We start from the raw sequence: 21,784 nt of genomic DNA, 5'->3' as shown, positions 1-21,784 counted from the left end.
AGGGATTGGATTAAATCTGTCGATTGCCTTGGGCAGTGTGACCATTTTAACAATATTGATTCCTCCAATCCAAGAGCATGGAATATCTTTCCATTTTTTAAAGTCTTCTTTAATTTCCTTCATCAGTGGTTTATAGTTTTCTGTGTATAATTCTTTTGCCTCCTTGGTTAGATTTATTCCAAGGTATTTTAGTATTTTGGGCACTATTTTAAAGGGGATTGTTTCTTTACTTACATTTTCTGTTGATTCATCATTACTGTAAAGAAATGCTACTGATTTTTTAACATTAATCTTGTAACCTGCTACCTTCCTGAATTCTTTGATCAGTTCTGGTAGTTTTTGTGTAAACCTTTTAGACTTTTCTATATATAGTAAACTATCGTCAGCATATAGTGACACTTTTAACTCTTCTTTTCCAATTTGGATCCCTTTTATTTCTCTTTCTCACCTGATTGCTGTGACTAGGATTTCCAAGACTATGTTGAATAGCAGTGGTGATGGTGGGCATCCTTGACTTGTCCCAGATTTTAGTGGGAAGCTTTTGAGTTTTTCACCATTGAGTACTATGCTGACTGTAGGTTTGTCATATATAGCTTTCATGATGTTGAAATGTGTTCCCTCTATATCCACTTTGGTGAGAGTTTTTATCATAAATGGGTGTTGAATTTTATCAAATGCTTTTTCTGCATCAATTGAGATGATCAGGTGGTTTTTGTCCTTTCTCTTGTTGATGTGATGTATTACATTGATTGATTTGCTTATGTTGAACCAGCCTTGTGTCCCTGGGATGAACCCCACTTGGTCATGATGTATAATCTTTTTTATGTGTTGTTGGATTCTATTTGCTAAAATTTGGGGGAGGATTTTGGCTTCTAAGTTCATCAGTGATATTGGCCTATAATTCTCTTTTTTTGTAGTGTCTTTGCCTGGTTTTGGTATCAGGGTGATGGTGGCTTCATAGAATGAGTTTGGGAGTATTCCCTCCTTTTCAATCTTCTGGAAAAGTTTGAGAAGTACTGGTATGAGTTCCTCTTTTTATGTTTTGTAAAATTCCCTGGCGAAGCAATCTGGTCCTGGACTTTATTTGTAGGGTGTTTTTTTAATTTCTAATTCAATTTCTTTTGTAATGATTGGTTTGTTCAAGTGGTCAATTTCTTCTTGGTTTAGTCTTGTGGATTGTAAGTTTCCAGAAATTTGTCCATCTCCTCTAGGTTATCCATTTTGGTTCCATATAGTTTTTCATAATATTCTCATATAATATTCTGTGTTTCTGTTTTATTTGTTGTAATTTCTCCATTATTCTTTCTTATTTCGTTAATTTGTGCTTGCTTTTTTTTCCTCTGTGTGAGTATGGCGAGTGGTTTGTTGATATTATTTACTTTTTCAGAAAAAAACAGCTTTTGGTTTCATGGATTTTTTTCTATTTTTTTAAATCTCCATTTTATGTATTTCCTCCCTGATCTTTATTATTTCCTTCTTTTAGCTGCCTTTTGGGGTTTTTTCCTCTTATTTTTCTAATTCCTTTATCTGGTGGGTTAGATTGTTTGAGAATGTTCTTCTTTTTAGAGGAAGGCCTGTATCACTATAAACTTCCCTCTCAGAACTGCTTTTAATGTGTCCCATAAATTTTCTGTGGTTGTGTTTTCATTGTCATTTGTCTCAATGTATTTTTTTTAAATTTCAACTTTGATTTCATCATTGAAGCATTTTTTTTTAATACCATGTTTTTTACTCTTCATGCTTTCCTTTTTTCTTCTTTGTTTCTCTGTAGTTGTTTTCTAGTTTTTTGGGCATTGTTGTCAGTAAAGATGCTTGAGATAATTTCTACCTTTGTAAAATTGTTGAGGATTCTTTTGCACCCAAGTACATGATCGATCCTGGAAAATGTTCCATGTGCATTTTAAAAGAATGTATATCCTATTTTTGGGGAGTGTAATGCTCTGAAAATATCCACCAAATCTTATTTTTCTATAGTAGCATTTAATTTCTCTGTTGCCTTGTTTATTTTCTGTCTGGAAGATCTGTCTAGTGATGTTAATGCAATGTTAAAATCTCCAACTATGATTGTATTCCCATCAATATCCCCCTTTATCTCTGTTAGTAATTCTTGTATGTACTTAGGTGCTCCTATATTGGGTGCATATATATTAACGAGTGTAATATCTTCAACTTGCATCACTCCTTTAATCATTATAAAATATCATTTATCTTTCTTTATGGCCTTTGTTTTAAAGTCTATTTTGTCTTCAATCAGTACTGCAACACCTACTTTTTTGGCTTTTCCATTTGCATGGAATATCCTTTTCCATCCTTTCTCTCTCAATCTATATGTGTCCTTCTCCCTAAAGTGGGTCTCTTGAATGCAGCATATTGAAGGTTCTTGCTTTATTATCCAGTCTTCCACTCTATGCCTTTTGATTGGAGCATTTAGTCCATTAACATTTACAGTAATTAATGACAGATGTGTGTTTATTGCCATTTTGAACTTATCTTTGCAGTTGAACTGGCATATCCTCTTTGTTCCTTTCTTCTTCCTTTTGTGGTTTGGTAATTTGCCTTTGTATTATCATGGGTTTTATTTAATTTTTGTGACTCCCTTGTAAATTTTTGACTTGTGGTTACCCTTTTTTGTAAATCTATTAACCCATTAGTATAACTGTTTTTATTAAACTAATAGTAACATGATCTCAAACCCATCCTACTCTTAAAAAATTTTAAAAAAGAAAAAAAATAATATTCTTTATTTACCTGCCTCCCTCTCCCTCTCTCAGTGATTTGTATGTTTTCTTTATTTGTAATTCATGGGTTATCACGTTTCCAGTTGTGAGTTTCTCATTTCTGTAGCATCCTGCTGCTTTTTTATTTAGAATAGCCATTTCAATATTTCTTTTAGCATGGGTTTAGTGTTGCTAAACTCCTGCAGCTTTTTTTTTTCTGTGTGAAACTCTTTATTTCTCCTTCTATCCTAAAGGATAGCCTTGCTGGATAAAGTATCCTAGGCTGTATCTCTTTTTCATTCAGGGCTTTGAATATATCTTGCCACTCCCTTCTGGCCTGTAGTCTTTGTGTTGAGAAGTCAGGTGAAAGCCTTATGGACGTTCCCTTGTAATTCACTCTTTGCGTATCTCTTACTGCCTTTAGAATCATTTCTTTATCCTTGACTCTGACCATCTTGATTATGATATGTCTTGGTGTGGGTCTATTTGGGTTCTTCCTGTTTGGGACCCTCTGAGCTTCCTGTACTTGGATATCTGATTCCTTCTTTAAGTTTGGGAAGTTTTTAGTCATGATTTCTTCAAAAACCTTTTCAATTCCCTTTGATCCTTCTTCCCCTTCTGGGACCCCTATTATGTGAAAATTGGGATGCTTTATATTATCCCATAGGTCACTTATGCTACTTTCATTATTTTTTATTTGCTTATCTTGTAGTTCTTCTGAATGGGTGATTTCTATTGCCCTGTCTTCTAGATCACTAATTCGTATCTCTGCATTATCTAGTGGACTTTGAACAGCTATTAGATCATTCCTCATCTCTTTCGATGAGTTTACCCATTCTGCTTGGCTCTTCTTTATAGCTTCAATTTCATTTTTGACATATTTTATATCTCTAAACACTATCTCTTTTAATTCCTTCAGCAATTTGATCAATCCTTTTTTGAAATCTTGATCTAGTAGGCTATCAATGTCTATTTCATTGATCTTTCTTTCAGGGGATTCCTCTTGTTCTTTTAATTGGGAAATGTTTCTCTGCTTCTTCATCTTGCTCATACGTCTCTGGCACTGTGGTTTATGGAGTATCAGTTGTCTATTTGGACCTTAAGGATTTTATCTATCTAATGCCTATTTAGGAATAGAACTTAGGAAAAAAGAAAAAAATAACAGAGAGAGAGAAAGATTTTTAAAAGAATGGAGAAAGAGTGTTTGAAAACAGTGTATAATTAATAATAGAAGAGCGAGTTGAAGCAGAGTATTAATCGGGTTGAGACGTCCTTTTAAAACCTTTAAAAAAAAAAGAAAAGGGGTGGGGAGATGAACAGATGTATTTGAAACCTGTGTCTAATCAATAATAGGACATCAAAACCCAAGAGAAATAGAAATGAATTAAGAAGTAAAAATTAAGAGAGTAATAGAAAATAGAACAGGTAAAAACAGATTTAAAAAAAAAAGGGGGGGTTGTCGGTGTTCTCCTGGAGTCTGTGTGCTTTTAATGTGAAGTCTTTCTGTCTTCGTCCTATTTTGGAAGCTCAGCTTGTTTTCAGAGGCCCTCCGTTGGTGCCCTCTTCTGTGTTGCTCCCAGCAGCTGTCAGCAAGCAGATCGCTCCTCCTCCTAACACGGGGTCAGGTGCAGCTCTCCTCTGCTGTGAGCGGGCGGGTCACTGCCCCTCCGGATCCCGCAGTCAGATGTTGCAGACTGGCCAGGCAGGAGGGCGGGTCGTGCCCCCTCCCAGCACCTTGGTCAGGGGCTGTGTTCCTGCCCGACAGGCGGGGGGCCTCTCTCCCTCTACCTGCACAGCTGGTAGCTCCGCTGCTCTGTGCGGCTGTGCGCTCCACCCTGGTTGGCGCTCAGTCTTGGTCGGCGCTCTGCGGGTGGGCTCGGGGAAGAACGAGGGACAGCTTTGTCCCTGCTCCCAGCCAAAACCCAGCTCCTTGTTTGTCTTTGTGTAGCAAGTTCTCTAAGGGACCAGGATGGAAGTATCCTATCTGCCCTGGGCTGTAGGCCCGTCTCAGTCCGGCCTTTGAGGCTGCTAAGCCCTTCAGTGCGGATGCAGGTTTCGTTCCCACCCCCACCTGGGTGCTCAGCGCAGGAGTCTATGGCGGCTGTGCCTGAGCCCCGCCTCTCTTCCCCCTAAAAGTTTCTGCTGGTTTTCAGAGATGGGGGTATGCACCCTTCCCCCCAAGAGCACATCAAACTTGTTGTTTTATGGAGGGCCCAGATTGTTCTGCCCTGTACACCCACAGCCATGGCACACAGCCCCTTGCGTTCCCCCGTGGCTGCCTCCGTGCAGCCGCCTCCATCATCCGCCCAGCTTCTGCAGCCTGACCCTGCCCAACGCTGCTGGCCCGCGTCTCAGGCTGGGTGTCGGGGGGATGCTCTGTGCCCATTTAACTTAGTTCTGTCAGTCAAGGGCTGCTCTGTACAGATCTGAACCTCGGAGGCTCCCCCTCCGTCCAGCTGGCCTCTCAGTTGGAGAGGGGAGACCCAGCGAGCGAGCGCCAGCCCTCCTTTGCCGCTCCCTCCCCGCGGGACTCGTCCCGCACTGCTTTGCCCTTTGTTCTTTCTTTTTTCCTTTTCTCCTACCAGATTTTTGGCGTCTTTATCTGTTGAAGAGGGCAATGTTCTGTCAGAGTTCCGTAGGTGCTCTGGTTGGCTGAGTGGGTCTGTAGATGTGGGTCTTGGTGTATTTGTGGGAGAGGGTGACTTACGAGCGTCCTTCTACTCCGCCATCTTCTCCATCTCGAAAACCCCCCTCCCACTCTTAATGTTTTAGATGTCTTCCTTTACAATTTTGTGTTTATTTTATTTGTAATTTATGAGTTATCACCTTTCCAGTTATGAGTTTCTCATTTCCATAGCATCCTGCTGCTTTTCTATTTAGAGTAGACCTTTCAATATTTCTTTTAGCATGCATCTAGTGTTGATAAACTCTTTTAGTTTCTTTTCTTTTCTGTGAAATTCTTTATCGCTCCTTCTATTCTAAATTATAGCCTTACTGGAGAACGTCTCCTAGGCTGCATCTTTTTTTCACTCAGGTCTTCAAATGTATCTTGCCACTCCCTTCTGGCCTGTAGTGTTTGTGTAGAGGAATCAGCTGAGAGCCTTATCGGGGTTCTCTTATAACTCATGCTTTGCTTTTCTCTTGCTGCCTGTAGGGTCATTTCTTTATCCTTGACTGTGGCCATCTTGATTATGATATGTCTTGGTGTGTGTCTTTTTGTTTTCTTCCTGTTTGGGACCCTCTGAGCTTCCTGTACTTGGATATCTGATTCCTTCTTTAGTTTTGGAAGTTTTCAGTCATGATTTCTTCCAATACCTTTTGATTCCACTTTGATCTTTCTTCCCCTTCCAGTACCCTTATTATGTGAAGATTGGCATACTTTTTATTATCCTCTAGTTCCCTTATGTTGTTTTCATTTGTTTTTATTTGTTTGTCTCTCAGCTCTTTCGACTCGGTGCTTTCTGTTGTCCTGTGTTTTAAGTCACTAATTCATTCCTCTATGTTATCTAGTCTGCTTTACACAGACTTTAGATCAGTTCTCATCTCAGCCAATTAGTTTACTAATTCTACTTGGCTGTTTTTTATAGCTTCAATTTAATTTTTGGCATATTTTGTATCTCTAAACATTATCGCTTTTAGTTCTTTCAGTACTTAGATCACTTCTATTTTGAAATCTTGATTTAGTAGGCTATCAAAGTCTATTTCATTGATCATTCTTTCAGGGAATTTCTCTTATTCTTTTAATTGCGAGTGGTTCCTCTCCTGCGTCTTGCTCATATCTCTCTGGCACTGTGGTTTTTGGAGTGTTAGTTATCTATTGTGGTCTTTAAGATGTTTATTTCTTTGTCTATCTGATGCCTATGTAGGAATAAAACTTTAAAGAGAGAGAGAGAGGGAACTTTAAAAGAAGGTAGAAATAAAGTTTTGAAAACTGTGTACAATCAATAATAGAAGAGCAAGTTGAATCAGACTAGCAATCGATTTGAGACGTCTTTTTAAAAACCCTTAACATGAAGGAAAAAAGATTTAAAAAAAACTATTTTAAACCTCTGTTTAATCAATAACAGATCAAAACCAAAAGAAATGAAAATGAAATCACGTGGATTTTTAAAAATAAAACTAATATAAGTACTTTAAAAGAAAAAATTAAAAAGAATTAAAACTAGAAGCATATGCAAATATTTAGAAAATAGAAATTGAAAAGGTAATAAAAAATAGAACAGATAAAAAAGATAAAGAGATAATTTAAAAAAAGGGAGGGAAAAAGGGTTTGAAAACAACGTATAATGAGTAATAGAAGAGTAAGTTTAAGCAGAATAGCATTTGGGTTGAGACGTCTTTAAAAAACCTTTATAAAAGGAGAAATCAGGGAAAAAATATACATTTGAAACCTGTGTATAATCAATAATAGGAGATCCAAACCAAGAGAAATAAAAATGAAATGATTTGGATTTTTTTAAATAATACTAATAAAAATATTTTAAAAGAGAAGTTGAAAAGGAATGAAAACTAAGAGCATATATAATTGTTTATAAAGTAAAAATTTAAAAGGTAATAGTAAATAGAACAGGTAAAAACAGATTTTAAAGAAAGGGGGGATTGTTCTCCTGGAGACTGTGCTCTTAATGAGAAGTCTTTCAGTCTTCATCCTGCTTCACAAACTCAGCTTCCTGTTTCCAGAGGCTGTCCACTGATGCCCTCATCTGTGCTGCTCCCAGTGCCTGTTGGCAAGCAGATCACGCCCGCTCCCAACATTGGGTCAGGTGCAGCTCTCCTTCCCTGTGGGCAGGTGGGTCACTGCCCCTCCCAATGCCATGGTCAGATGTTGCAGACTAGCCAGGTAGGTGGGCGGATCATGCCCCCTCCCATCACCACAGTCAGGTGCTGTGTTCCTGCCATAAAGGCGGGGGGTCACCCGCTGTCTCTTGGCGACTCACTCCACCACTCTGTGCTGCTGCCTGCTCTGCCTCAGATCAGCTCTCCATAGGCGGGCTTTGGGAAGACAGGGGAAAAGCCCCACCCCTGCTCCATGCCCAAACTCAGCTCCTTGTTTGTCTTGGCATTGCAAATTCTCTGAGGTACTAGTGAGGAAGGATCCTATCTGCCTTGGGCTGTAAACAAGTCTCTGTCTGGCCTTTGAGCCTGCTATGCCCTTAGGTGTGGATTCAGGTTTTGACTCCACCCCTGCTTGGGTGCTCAGCACCAGAGGATATGGTGGCTGTGCCTGAGCCCCACCTCTCTTCACCCAAAAACCTTCCACGGGTTTTCAGAGATTGGGGTATGCACCCTTTCCCCAGGGCACAACAGCTGTATTGTTTGATGGAGGGCCCAGTTTTTTATGCCCTGTGCACCCACTCAGCCACAGCACACAGCACCCTGCAGTCCCCCGGGGCTGCCTCAGTGTAGGTGCCCCAGTCCTCCACCCAGCTCTGGCAGCCTGTCCCAGCCCCCAGCTGCTGGCTAGCATCTCAGGCTGGGTGTTGCAGGGACCCTCTGTGCCCATTTATGTTAGTTCTGTCAGTCAAGGGCTGCTCCATACAGATCCAAACCTCAGAGGCTACCCCTCTTTCCCACTGGTCTCTCCGTTGGAGAGGGGGAGACCAGCAAATGAGCACTAGTCCTCCTTTGCCACTTCCTCCCTGCAGGACCAGTCCTGTACTGTTTTGCCTTTTCTTCTTTCTTTTTCCTTTTCTCCTACCAGATTTTTGGCATCTTTGTCTTTTGAAGAGGACGATATTCTGTCAAAGTTCCACAGGCTCTCTGGTTGGCTGAGTGGGTTCATGGATGTGAGTCTTGGTGTATTTGTTAGAGGGTGAGCTATGAGCATCCTACTACTCCGCCATCTTGGCCTCCTCCCCCAGCAACACACTATTAGTAAGCCAGTGGGTCAATAATGAAATCAAAGGAGAAATTAAAAAATACTTTGAGACCAATGACAATGAAAACACAACCTAACAAAACCTATGAGTTGTAGCAAAATCAGTCCTAAGAGGGAAGTTCATAGCAATATAGGCCTTCCTCAAAAAAAGAAAAATTTCAAAAAAAACCCCTAACTTACCACCTAGAATAATTAGAAAAAGAAGATCAAATAAAACCCAAAGTCAGCAGAAGGAAGAAAATAATAAAAATCAGGGAGGAATTAAATAAAATAGAGATTAAAAAATAGTAGGAAAAAATCAGTCAAAGCAAGATCTGTTTTGTAGAAACAGTAAGCAAAGTTGACAAAACTCTGGCCAGGCTCACCAAGAAGAAAAGAGAGAGAGCACAAATAAACAAAATAAGAAATGAAAATGGAGAGATTACAACTAACAGCACAGAAATCCAAAAAATCATAAGAGAATACTGTGAACAACTATATAGCAATAAATTTGACAACTTTGAAGAAATTTACTTGTTTCTAGAAACATAAAGTCCATCAAAACTGAATCAAGAAGACATAGATCACTTGAACAAACCGATCACTAGAAGTGAAACAAAATCAGCAATAAAAAACCTCCCTGCAACCAAAAGTCCAGGACCAGACTTTTCACCATGGAATTTAATCAAACATACTAAGAATAGCTAATACCAATCCTTCTCAAACTCTTCCAAAAGATTAAAGTTGAGGGAATACTCCCAAAATCACTCTATGAAACCACAATCATCCTGATAGCAAAATCAAAGCCACTACCAAATAAGAAAGGTATAGGCCAATATCAGTGATTAACATAGATGCAAAAATTCTCACAAAAATATTAGCAAACAGAATCCAACAACACATAAAAAAGATCATACACCATGATCAAGTTGAGTTCATTTCAGTTATACAAAGATGGTTCAATATACACACATCAATCAATGTGATACACCCCATTAACTAGAGAAACAACAAAAATCACAGGATCACCTCAATAGATGCAGGAAAAGCATTTGATGCAATTCAACACCCATTTATGATAAAAATTCTCACCAAAGTGGATATAGAGGGAATATATCTTCACATAGTAAAAACTATATATGCCAAACCTACAGCCAGCATAGTACTCAACTGTGAAAACTCAAAAGCTTCCCCCGAAAATCTGGAACAAGACAAGGATGTCCACTCTCACCACTGCTATTCAACATGGTATTGGAAGTCCTAGTCATGACAATTAGACAAGAAAAAGAAATAAAATGGATCCACATTGGAAGAGAAGAGGTAAAATTGTCATTATGTGTGGATGACATAATACTGTATATTGAAAACCCTAAAGGTTCCACACAAAAACTACTAGAGCTGATAAAAGAATTTGTTAAAGTAGCAGGATACAAGATCAACACACAGAAATCAGTTGCTTCTTTACACTAACAATGAAATATAAGAATAGGAAAGTAAAGAAATAATCCTTTTAAAATTGCATCCAAAAATACAATACTTAGTAATAAATCTGACCAAGGAAGTTAAAGACTTATAGATGTAGACTTATAGATGTAAACTGCTGACTAAGGAAATTAAAGAGGACTTATAGAAATAGAAAGATAGCCCATTTTCTTGGATTGGAAGAATTACTATTGTTAAAATGGCCACACTACCCAAAGCAAACTACAGATTTAATGCAATCCCCATCAAATTACTCAATTAAATTTTCTTTAAGGCTCCAAAAACTCTGTGTCATCTTGATCTCCCTAGATAATGTGGACAGGTTTCCTTTTTTTTTTTAAAGCATGTAAGGATTCGATGATAGGAAAGAAATTTTGAACCCAATTTTGACAGTAGCCAAGTAGGCAAATAAAGCTTTATAATTGACACTTAGTTTAGGTTTAGGGAAGTTCAGGATTCCATGAAGCCTACCTGGATCCAAATGTAGTCCTTCTTTGGAGATCTCACACCCTAAATATCCAATCTGAGTTCGAGCAAACTGCAGTTTTTATTTGGAGTCTTTATGTCTCCTTAGGGCCATAACTTCTAATAGATGGATGCTATCTTCATATGAAGAGATTTGGACAGGAGAGTGCAGAAGCAAATAATCTATATTTTGTAAAAAGTTGACCCTGTGGAAAACTTTATATCATCCAAATCAACACTCAAGATTTGTGAAAATTAAGGAGGACTTTCTGGGAAACTCTGGAGCATTACCATTCAGATGTATTTGTCATCCTTTCCAGGTGAAGGCAGGAAGATATTGGCTAGCCTTATCAACTGGAAAACTGATGAATGCACTGTATAGATAAATTATGGTGAGAAGTTTTCTTTCTGCGGGAATGGATGTTAGCAGTGTGTAGGTGTTAGGGACAACAAGGTATTGAGAGATAACAATATTGTTTATTGCTCATAGGTCCTAGGCAAACTTTCGTCCTCAGCCCTTGGGTTTTCTCAAAAGTAAAATATGAGTACTATAGGTACTAATGCAAGAGATAATGAGGCCCTCAGCTTTGCAATCTTCTATTATGAGTTTTACAACTTGAAGGGCTTCTTTACTTATAGAGTATTGATTAATTCTGGAGAGAGGTTTTGAGAGATCTATTTGAATCTTGATGGAATATACTCTGTGGATCTTAGCAATTTCAGTTGGAGATTTTTGTCCTATAAGAAGGATGGGAGCTGATTCAATAAGTAAAAATGATGTGTCTCCAGAATCATCTTCAGTACCATCAGAGACAGAAAAGAAATGTTGAAGGGTCATTTAGTTCATCTTGTTGGCTATTTTAACTGTTATTGTCAAATTCTAAATTATTTCCCCCTTCTCGAAGAAAGAAATTCCAGCACAATACTTTTCTAAGAAGTCTCAGCCTAATAAATGGCCAGGGGTAGAAGAACTAAGGGGAAAAATTAGGGTATCTCTCAAAGGGCATAAACAAGAAGTAATAGGTTCAGAGACAGGAGCCTGCTGAGGATCATTGGAAACTCTCACTATTTGAACTGTTTTAGTATTACAGGACAGGAGCTACTTTACAGCAGTGGGATTGAACTCTGACCGTATGACTCTGGTGTCAATAAGGACAGAAAGAAATTCACTCCCAATCTAGACAGTTGTTTCTTCAAGCTGATTAAGAGGGAGGATTGGGAAGATCCCCTATTATTCCTTGGAGCACCATTGTTGAGGAATGGGAGGGCATTGGAAAGTCTGCTTTGAATCCTGAAGGTACATAAAGTGCTTATGTTTGTGACAATCATTTTGCCAATGTCCTGGCTGTTTGCAATAATAGCAAAAACTAAGAGGTTTTCTGTTTCATGTAAGGGCCTTCATTTATCAGAGTTGAAAATTAAGAATTTTAGCATTTTTTTTCTATTAGGTGACTCATTTGAGGTGTAAGTAAGCTGATTTGCCACATTAAATAAATCTAGTGTGGACATAGTTTCACATTCCACCTTGGTCTTTTTAACTAAAAGAGAAAGTTTCTGTTTCAGCCCATTAGTAAACATAGAGTTGAAGGCTAGTTAATTGGATTTAACATCTGAAGGATGGCCAGAGTCTACTTAGAAAATAAACTTAAGTCAATTATAATAGTCATCAACAGGTTCACCAGATTTTTGTGTGCAAGCCTGAATTTTGTTTCAATCAGTAGGCTTAGGGAAAGCTACTGTAATTGCTCAGGAAGTTCTCCAGAAAGTGCTGTAGCCTCTTTCAAAAGTTATGGGATTGTTTTTATAAATCCCTTTAAGGACTTTCCCATCAGGCAAGTTTTATTCAATGTTTGGCTTGATCCTCACAAGCATGTGAACTAAGTGATATAGATCCAAAAAAGCAGGTTAATAAGTTGGAATGGCTATGTTAAATTCATCAGCAACCTAGGGGGTCCTCAATGACTTTAGAAAATTCTTCAACTATGGCTTTCAATTCACCTTTGGTCTTGGAAACAAATAAACTTGGAGTTTGTTTGGATTTTCAGGAGACTTAATTTTAAAGGGGCAGTTTCTAATAGGTTCAGAGGAGGAAGGAGCAGGGAGAGATTTAAGGAAAAGGGGAAGTTTGGCAAGAGAATTATAAAGGGGAATCTGAGGGTGCAGAGGAGGAAGAGGTGGTCTATAAGGGAAGGAGGAAGATGACACCAGAGGTGGGGACTGGACACAAGGTGGCTGCTCTATGTCCAGGGACAAAGAAGATGGGAGAGGGTACAGAGAGGCCTCAGAAGCCATTTTTGTCTTTCTTCAATTGTTTGCCTCGGTTATTTTAAACATTGTATTTTACAACGAGGCAATTTTAGACTCCTGTGATAACACTTGGAAGCTTCAAAATACCAATTAAAATAGATGTGCTATTCAGTTTTGACAATTTTAGAGCCATGAATGATCAATTCAGTCTTAAGAAAAGTATGTTTGGGAGTTCAAAAATTCTCAGTATTGTCCATCAGTGTTCTAAATTAAGTTGGTCCATTTAGTGAGAAATGCACATAAAGAGGAACTAGAATTTGTAAACATAAAACTGGCCAGGATCCCTAAAGTAGGGGAATTCTCAAAGCATTTAGATGACTGAGATTACATTTCTTAAAGAGTTTTCTCTAGAGCAAAGGAAAAAAAAATCCTAAACACCACAATTCCAATAGGAAGATCTGAGTTCCAAAGGAATGAGACCAAAGGCTTAGCAGCAAAGTTGTAACAGATACAGCCTGGTTCCAAAATGAATAAGAACAAAGGCTAGCAAAGCTACAGTAGGGACAGCATAAATTCAAAAAAGGCCAAAGTGCCAAACAAGTACTAACAGAAAGGCCAAAGCCTTTAATAGAACAAAATGAAACTTTTCCAAATAAAATACAGAAAGAAAAGAAGGTTCTGAATAAAGCCTGGAGAATTTCAAAATGCAGAAGGAGGGGAAGGGCCAAGATGGTGGATTAGAAGGACATTCATAACTCACTGTCTTCCACAGATAAAACAAGACTTACATCCATGGACCCACCCAGCCAATCAGGACACCTGCTGAACTTTGACAGAACATAACCTTCTTCAAAAGACAAAATATGCCACAAATTAGGTAGGAGAAAAGGGAAAAGGAAGGAAGAAAAAGCAAAACAGTGTGGGACCAGTCCTGCAGGGATGGAGTGGCAAAGGAGGAATAGTGCTTGTTCACTGGATCTCCCCCTCTCCAACAGAGGTCAGCAGGACAGAGGGGGAACCTCCAAAGTTTAGATCTGTATGGAATAGTGTTTGACTGTCAGAACTAAGATAAATGGGTACAAAGGGTCCCCACAACCCCCAGCTCTAGAGGCAAACTGGCAGGTAGGGGATTAAACAGGCTGCCCAAGCCAGGTATAGAACTCAGGCCAGCTGTACAGAGGCAAACTTGGATGACTGCAGTGTGCTGTGTGCTGTTGCTGGGAGGGTATATAAAACAGAACAACCTAGGAACCCCACAAAATATGGGGAAAAAAAGAGCAAAGCAACAATCCTGGTGTGCCCTGGGGGAAGGGGTGCTGAATCCTTTGCCTCCAGAGACCCATGGAACCATTACTGATGTCTTCTTGGAAGAAGAGAGGTGGGGCTCAACCACAGCCACCATATCCTCTGGTGCACAGTGACCAGGCAGAGACTGGGTCAACACCTGAATCCATACCTAGAGGCTCTGCAACCTCATAGGTGGGACTGAGATTTGTTGACAGCTCCAGGCAGATAGGATTGTCCTGCCCTGCTGACTCTGTGAACTTGCACCTCTAAGACAAATGAACAAGGAAAGGCGTTCTGGCACAGAACAGGGGCGAGGGCTTGTCAGCCATTTTCTAGGAGCCTACCTATAGAGTGTGGACCCAAAGCAGAGCAGAAAGCTGCACAGAAAAGGGGAGTGAACTGCCAGCCTACCATGCACTAGTAGGGTACTGGACTGCAGCTTTGGGAGGAGGTGCTACCCACCCACCTACCATGCAGGAGCAAGGCTCCTGGACCTTGCATCGGGAGGAGGTGCAACCCACCTGCCTAATGTGCACAAGCACAGCACCCAACAGTGGCATCAGGAGGGGGAGCAACCCACCTGCCAACCAACACTGGGAGTAGCACAGACATGGAGTGCAAGGAGAGGGCCTCCAGAACCAGCAAGCTGAGTTCTCCCAATAGGGCAAGGGCAGGAGAGACAGCAACCACAAAACAAAAAGGAGGCCCCATTCAATAGCAAGGCAGGCTCTGACTACCAAGTTAACAGCCACATCCCTAACCAGAGGGGTAACAGGCAAAAGGCATAGAAGTAAGACTTGTCAACCACCCATACTTAAGAAGTACTTCTCAACAAAATTAAGAGCAAACACTCTCCATAGGAACACAACCACTTTTTTATTTTCCATTTGATTTTCTTTTACTTTTTTAACTTATACTTAAATTTTTTTGTTTTTATTTTTAATCCCTTTAAAATTTTCTTTTAAAATGTTTTTATTATTTTTATTTAAATTTGCCTTAATTTGATTTTCATTTCTCTTTGATTTGGTCTTCTCTTATTGATTATAATCATTTTTCAATTTTTAGTTTTTGTTGTTCTAAGATTTTTAAAATTCAACTCAACTAGATTTTTATTTTTCTTTTATTTGTTCTTATGTTATTGATTATATGCTGTTTTCAAACCTTTTTCTCTTCTTTTATATTTCTTTTTGTTTTAGTTTTATTTCTGCATTCACTTTAGATAAATAAATAAATAAACACTTTAAGTATCACAGTAGATAACTGATACTCCATAATCCATAATGCCAGAGAGATATAAGCAAAATGAAGAAGAAGAGGAACCACTCCCAATTAAAAGAACAAGAGAAATCTGCTGAAAGAACTATTAATGAAATGCACATTGATAGTCTACTAGATCATGATTTCAAAAAAGCAGTGATCAAAATATTGAAGGAACCAAAAGAGATTACATTTAGAGACAGAAACTATGTCAAAAGGAAATTGAAACAATAAAGAGGAGCCAATTAAAATTGGAAAGCTCATTTGTTGAGACGAGAGCTGAGCTAAAGGCTGTAAAAAGTAGGCTAGATAATGCAGAGGAACAAATAAGTGACTTAGAAGACAGTATAACAGAAGTCACCCAATCAGAATAGCTGAGAGAAAAACAAATAACCAATGAAAACATTATAAGGGACCTATGGGATAATATAATGCATGCCAACCTACACATAATAGGGGTCCTAGAAGGAGAAGAAAGAGCAAAGGGGATTGAAAAGGTATTTGAAGAAATCATGACTGAAAACTTCCCAAACCTAAAGAAGGAATCAGATATCCAAGTACAGGAAGCACACAGGATCCCAAACAAGAAGAACCCAAACAGACCCACACAAAGGCATATTATAATCAGGATGGTCATGTTAAGGATAAAGAAATGATTCTAAAGGCAGCAAGAGTAAAACAAAGAATAAGTTACAAGGGAACCCCCATAAAGTTTTCAGCTGATTTCTCTGCACAAACAACACAGGCCAGATGGAAGTGGCAAGATATATTCAAAGTCCTGAATGCAAAAAAAGATGCAACCTAGGATACTTTATCCAGCAAGGCTATCCTTTAAATAGAAGGAGAGATAAAGAACTTCACAGAGAAGCAAAAACTAAAAGAATTTAGCAACAGTAAACCTATGCTAAAAGAAATAATGAAAGGTCTACACTAAATAGAAAAGAAGCAGAATGCCACAGAGAGGAGAGAACTGTAATTGGAAAGCCATAACTTTCATGAATTACAACAGAATAAACATGAACTTATAAAAGATGATATCAAATTCAGTAAGGATGGGAGAAGAGAACAAGAAAATATAGTTTTATTTTTCTTTTGTAAATATTTTGTTCTCGGTAGGATAGGTTTGAGCTTATATTACTATCTGTTTACAACAAACAGTTATAGAAATGAGTTAATATATGTACAAAACAAGGTAACCACAAGTCAAAAACTTACAATAGAGTCACAAAAACTAAAAAAAAAAGAAAGAAAAAAATCTAAGATAATACAAAGGAATATTGTCATACCACAAAAAGAGAAAGAAAGGAACAAAGAGAAAACATAAAATCAACTGCACAACTAAGTTCAAAAAGACAAGAAACACACATCATTAATTACTGTAAATGTCAATGGGCTAAATGCTTGAATCAAAACACATACAGTGGCAGACTGGATAATAAAACAAGAACCTTCAATATGCTTCATACCAGAGACCCACTTTAGGGAGAAGGACACACATAGACTGAGGGTGAGAGGATGGAAAAAGATATTCCACACTAATGGAAATGACAAGGTAGCAGAAGTAGCAATAGTGATTTCAGGAAGAAAAAAGACTTTAAAACAAAGTCCATAAAGATAAAGAAGGACATTTAATAATGATTAAAGGAGTAATACAAGATGAGGCTATTACACTCATTAATATATATGCACACAATATAGTAGAATCAGAATACAAAAAGCAAATACTAACAGATAAAAAGGGAGAAATTGATGAGAATACAATCAATGTAGGAGACGTTAACACCCCATTAGCATCACTAGACAGATCTTCCAGACAGAAAATAAATAAGGCAAAAGAGAAATTAAATGGTAAAATAGAGCAACTAGACTTCATTGATATTTCAGAACATTATGTTCCCCCAAAATAGAATATACATTTTTTCAAGTGCACATGGAACCTTTTCTAGGATAGATCATGTAATCAGGCACAAAAGAAGACCCAACAGTCTTAAGAAGATAGAACTTATTTCAAGCATCTTTTCTGACCACAGTGCCATGAAACTAGAAATCAACTACAGAAAAATAAAGGAGATAAAAATGACAGCATGGAGATTAAGCAACATTCTACTAAAAAACTTAAGGGTCAATGATGAAATCAAAGAGGAAATTAAAAAAATTACATTGAGACAAAGGACAATAAAAACACAATCACACATAATTTATTGGATGTGGCAATGGCAGTGCTAAGAGGGAAGTTTATAGTGAGACAAGACTTCCTCAAAAAAGAAGAAGCTCAAATAAACAATTTAACCTACCAGCTAAAAGTATTAGAAAAAGAAGAGAAAAAAAAGTCAGTAGAAGGAAGGAAATAATAAAGATCAGGGAGGAAATAAATAAGATAGAAATTTTAAAAATAGAAAAAATCAGTCAAGCAAGGAGCTATTTTTTTGAAAGAGTAAACAAAATTGACAAACCTCTGGCCAAACTCATGAAGAAGAGAAAAGAGAGAACACAAATAAACAAAAGAAGAAAGGAAAATGGAGAAATTACAACCAATTCCACAGAAATACAAAATACCATACGAGAATACTATGAACAACTCTATGGAAACAAAATGGATAATGTAGAAGAAATGGATAAGTTTCTGGAAACATATAGTCCACCAAGACTGAATCAAGAAGAAATTGACCACTTGAACAAACCAATCACTAGAAATGAAATCGAATTAGCAATTTAAACACCACCCTACAAATAAAAATCCAGGACTGGATGGCTTCACTGGTGAATTCTACCAAAAATACAAAGAAAAACAAAACCATAAACTGTTTCAGAAGATTGAAATAGGGGGAGTACTCTCAAACTCATTCTATGAAGCCACCATCACCCTGATACCAAAACCAGACACAAAGACACTACCAAAAAAGATAATTACAGATCAATATCACTGATGAACATAGATGCAAAAATCTTCAACAAAATATTAGCAAACAGAATCCAATAGCACATAAAAATGATCATACACCATGATCAAGTTGAGTTCATCCCAGGAACACGATGATGGTTCAACATACACAAATAAATCAATGTAACACACCACATCAACAAGAGAAAGGAAACACACACACACACACACACACGATCATCTCAATAGATGGAGGAAAAGCATTTGATAAAATTCAACATCCATTTGTGATAGAAAGTCTTACCAAAGTGGGTATAGAGGGAACATATCTCAACATAATAAAAACTATTTATCACAAACCTACAGCCAGCATAGTACTCAATGGTGAAAAACTGAAAACATTCCCACTAAAATCTGGGACAAGATAAGGTTGTCCACTCTCACTACTCCTATTCAACATAGTCTTGGAAGTCCTAGCCACAGCAATCAGCAAGAAAAATAAATGAAATTGATCCAAATTGGTAAGAAGAGGTAAAATTGTCACTATATGCAGATGACATGATACTATATATAGAGAACGCTAAAAGTTCCACATAAAAACTACTGGAACTAGTAAAAGAATTCAGCAAGGTAGCAGGATACAAGATTAATGTACAAAAATCAGCTGCATTTCTTTACACTACTGATGAATCAAGAAGAAAAGAATTTAAAGAAACAGTCCATTTTAAAATAGCACCCAAAGTAATAAAATATCTAGGAATAAATCTAACCAAATGGGTGAAAGACTGATACATGGAGAACTACAAAACTGAATACATCTTTTTTAATGCAGAAAGAGCAGAGCTCAAATACAGGTGAATACTTGCCCTCAAACTCAGGGTTGGCAAGAAAGCAGTGAGCTAAATGGGCTACCAGCATCTGTTTTCTCATCAGCCTAGGAGTTAATGTGTGTGGTCATGAGACCTGGGTCGTCTCTGGATCCCATTTCTGACACCAAGTAATGTAACCTAAAACAGTGGAATAGCTGATTATTTTGCCAGCCAAATGGGTTTATTTAGGAACAACAAATAATTGCAGTTTAGGGCACACAGTTCAGTAGGGCTGTTATAAACAAACAGTCCTTTGGAGAAAACTGGGATTTTGAAGTGTAGAGGCTTTTTATTGGCTGAGTTTGACAGTCTCTCATTTGCTGGGCTTTTGCTGGGCAAGGAGAAATTCTTCATCCTGCTGGATAGTAAAGTAGTAACCTTCTTTCTTTTAGAGTTGCAAAGGAAACATTCTTCCTGTTAGGCCTGTAATCAACGTTGAGTGGTAGTGTTTGAGAGCTCCTGCTTCCGGCTTCCTGATCCCACTTTAAATGAGGTTTATGTTTTTAATTTTCACAAGCCAAAATGGGAAAATAAAAGGACAGAATGTCAGGGGTATTTAATAGTTGGTTGGTGCTCTCATTTTCCAGTGCCTTGTAAAGTCTGTCTTATCTGGTATTGCTTCAGTTAATTCCTGTAACAGATAAATACTAAAATTTTAGTGGTATAAAAGATTAGTGGTTTATTTCTGACTCTAGTAAACTACAATATGTGGTGTGGAGTGGGAGGATTCTTCTTGATCATTCTGGGAACCAACTTATGGAGGGTTTGTTATTTTCTTAACAGTTTTATTCAACTATAGTTCACATATCATATAATTCACCCAATTAAAATATACAATTCAATGGGTTTTGGGACCTTGAACTATTAATTTTTAATATTGTAGTAAAATAGAAAACATAAAATTGCAATATTTTAAATGTGCAATTCAGTATCATTAATTATATTTTCAGTGTTGTACAGTCATCTCCACTATCTAGTTCCAAGACATTTTTATTACCCCAAATAGAAAATTTCTACCCATAAAACAATAAATTCCTCAATCACTCCTACCCCCAACTTCTGTTAATCTCTACTCTGCTTTCTGTGTCTATGAATTTTCTTAACCTAGGTATTTCATATAAGTGAAATTACATAATATTTGTGCCTGGTTTATTACACTTACCATAATGTTTTCAATGATTATTCATGTTGTAGCATGTATCAGAACTTTATTTCTTCTTATTGTTGAATCATATTCCATTGAATGTATATACCACATTTTGTGTATCCATTTATTTGTTGGTGGATACTTAGATTGTTTCCATCTTTTGGCTATTGTGAACAATGCTGCAGTGTACATTGATGTACATGTATCTGTTTGAATTGCTGCCTTAAGTTATTTTGAGTGTTTAAGTAGGGGATGAAATTGCTGGGTTATATGATAATTCTATGTTTAGCTTTTTGAGGAATGGCAAGACTGTTTTCCTTAACAGCTGCACCATTTTACATTCCTAGCAACAATATGTAAGGATTCCAATTTACTCACATTCTTGTCAACACTTGCTATTTTATGTTTTGTTTTGGTTCTTTAAAGCCATCCTATAAGCCATCCTAGTTGGTGCAAATTGGCATCTCATTGTATTTTTGTTTTGCATTTCCCTAATAACTAATGATATTGAACATATTTTCATCTGTTTTTTGCCATTTGTATATCTTCTTTGGAGAAATGTGTATTCAACTCTGTCCATTTTGCAATTGGATTTTCTGTCATTTTGGTTTTGAGTTTTGGGAGATCTTTATATATTGTGGATATTAAGCTGTTATAAGGTACATGATTTGCAAATATTTTAACCCATTCTGTGGATTTTCCTTTCAATCTTGATGTTGTCCTTTGAAGCACAAATGTTTTCACTTTTGATGAAGTCCAATATATCTATTTTTTCTACTGATTTCTTGGTATTTTCTTTTTTGATGTCATCTCTAAGAATCCATTGCCAAATCTGAGGTCATGAAGATTTACACCTATGTTTTATCCTAAGCATTTTATGTTTTTAACTCCTATAGTTAGAACATTTATTCATTTTGACTTCATACTTTTTCATGTAGAAATCCAGTTGTCCTAGCACCATTTGTCAAAAAGACTGTTCTTTTCTCATTGAATGGTCTTGGAACCCTTACCAAAAAATAATTAGTCACAGATGTATGTGTTTATTCTCAGACTCTCAATTCTATTGTATATGTCCAATATACTGATACCTGAATTTTGATTAATGTAAATTTGTAGTAAGCTTTGAAATAAGGAAGTGTGCCTCCTCCATTTTTTCCATCTTTTTCAAGATTGTTGTGCCTCATTTTGACTTCTTACAATTCTATATCAAATTTATGATCCAATTTTCAACTTTTGCAGAAAAAAACTGATGGAATTTTGACAGGGATTTTGTGAAGTCTATACACCACTTTCAGTAGCAATGGCATCTTAGCAATATTAAGTCTTTTTATACATGAACACAGGATGTCTTTCAATTTATTGGGGTCATACTTAATTTCTTTCAGAGAAATTTTATAGTTTTCAGTGTATAATCATTCAAACACCTCCTTGGGGAAATTTATATATATATATATGTATATATATATATATATGTATATATATATATATATATATATGTATATATATATATATATATACACATACACACACACACATACCACATCTCCTTTATTCACTCAGCCATTGATGGGCACT

At 37.3% G+C, this 21,784-nt stretch overlaps 1 protein-coding gene across 3 annotated transcripts in view; it reads left to right on the top strand.

Moving 5' to 3' along the window:
* Positions 1–21,784, top strand: part of EDA2R (ectodysplasin A2 receptor) — a 62,714-nt gene that overhangs the window by 14,365 nt on the left and 26,565 nt on the right. The window lies entirely within an intron of this gene.

The sequence above is a fragment of the Vicugna pacos genome, chromosome X (genome assembly GCF_048564905.1).
Source record: "Vicugna pacos chromosome X, VicPac4, whole genome shotgun sequence".
Taxonomy (NCBI): Eukaryota; Metazoa; Chordata; class Mammalia; order Artiodactyla; family Camelidae; genus Vicugna; species Vicugna pacos.
This window is presented reverse-complemented; position numbering and strand designations above follow the sequence as displayed.